This window comes from Echinops telfairi, unplaced genomic scaffold (genome assembly GCF_000313985.2).
Source record: "Echinops telfairi isolate 266 unplaced genomic scaffold, ASM31398v2 ScPeMD7_7458;HRSCAF=8496, whole genome shotgun sequence".
In the NCBI taxonomy this organism is placed as follows: domain Eukaryota; kingdom Metazoa; phylum Chordata; class Mammalia; order Afrosoricida; family Tenrecidae; genus Echinops; species Echinops telfairi.
In genome coordinates this window covers 26028865-26030388 of record NW_022111358.1, presented here as the reverse complement: position 1 = coordinate 26030388, position 1524 = coordinate 26028865, and the positions used below count along the sequence as shown (strand labels likewise).

The 1524-nt window shown below is 53.1% G+C and overlaps 1 non-coding gene across 1 annotated transcript; it reads right to left on the bottom strand.

Moving 5' to 3' along the window:
* Nucleotides 1-284: 284 nt before the first annotated feature.
* LOC115872976 lies at nt 285-388 on the bottom strand. Its single transcript, XR_004048164.1, has one exon. It is a non-coding gene; the product is annotated as a small nucleolar RNA U13 (small nucleolar RNA).
* Between the last annotated feature and the right edge of the window lie 1136 nt (nt 389-1524).

Sequence of the window (1524 nt, the reverse complement as noted above, 5' to 3'; positions counted from 1 at the left end):
TGGCAAGGCTGACTTCCTGCAAGACATCCTGAGGAGAAGCCACATGGACCTACCCCGATGTAGCCCTGGGTGCTGGAGCAGCCGTGTGGAGACCCCTGCCAGCGCTGAGATGCTTACACGCTCACTGACTCGGCTTTCCTCTTGAGGTCAGCATCATTGTGTGTGTTTTGTGAGATGGAGGAGGACTTTGTGGGTTGGGGTCCGGACATATGGGTTAATGTTGGACTTGTGGGCTTGGGCAGCACTGGGTTGGGATGTTTTCTTTTTTTTTTTTTTTTTTCTCGTGTCAGACAGGTAATGTGCCTGCATCGTAACAAGTATTAAAGGAGGCACATATCACACAGACGCGTGAAAACCCAATCATCATGCTTATGAACCGGAAAAGGATCCTTTTTTGTTGTTGTTGTTGTTGGAGACATGAAGAGATTCAGTCAGTTAGAAACAAATGCGGTTAGGGAATGCTCATGCTGCTCAAGCACCTGGAATTTGCCAAGTTTGGACTAACTGTCCTGATGGACACAGGTGACCAAAAGTCTAAGAGCTGTAAACCTACTGTGGAACTTAATAGGCTGCTCCCTGCAGTCCACCTCCCTTCATATGTACCCACCCAAGTTGGAGAGAACGGCCCCCTCCCACAGCTGCTACAGGTTGTAGAGCAGCGGGTTCTCATTTTGGGTGCTTCAGGTGGGTCTGGACCCGAGGATTCAACATACGCAGGACTAGTTTCGTGCTAGGCCGTTTTCCTGGTAGTTTGGGCACTGTTAGGAGATGGGGCCATGCAAAGAGAGGATTGCAAATGGAACAAAAAAAGCACAATATGAAACTGCGATTTAACTCAAGCTTTCACACTTCGCATGAATAGTTCTCAGACTAGCAGTCCAGCCGTTGTCCAGGAAGGGCTGTCTCCAGCAGTGTGGGATGTTTTCTTGATGCGCACTTAACCTTTATGTGAAACTCTCTCTTATACATGAGTTTTGGTGGATTTGTGTCTCTAAAGGACCCGGACTAATACAGTCACCGTGCATGAGGAGGGGCAAGTTGACCTGGTGGTCCTTGGGCAGAACCCCCAAATCAGAGACAGGGGTGCGCAGGGCCTTGGCTGGGCTGAGGGACTGCCTCAGAGTGCACCTCCCCAGAGAAGGAGCCAGAGTATGGGGAGTCCCAGCCCACCTACCTCAGACACACAAGAACCTGGCTCTAAGGGGCTAGAATGTGGGGGTGGGGGAGGGGCAGGAGTTCCTCAGCTAACACACCTGAAGAGTGGTTGTTCTGGAAGTTAATCACTTGCTGGTGCTGGCGAGGGAAACCAGCTGGGGTGGAGTGGCAGGAAGGACAGAGACACCCCCCCACTCTACCTTCGCCCTCCTCCGCTTTTTCCCCAACAGCTGGAGGGGGTCGGGGTGAGGCATGGGAGGGAGGGATGGAGGCTGGGTGGCTGCCTGGCAGGGACCTGGAACCACCTCCTCCAGTCTGCAGCTGTCCCTCCACAGGCCGAGGACACCCCCAGTCCTGGACAGCCCCCCC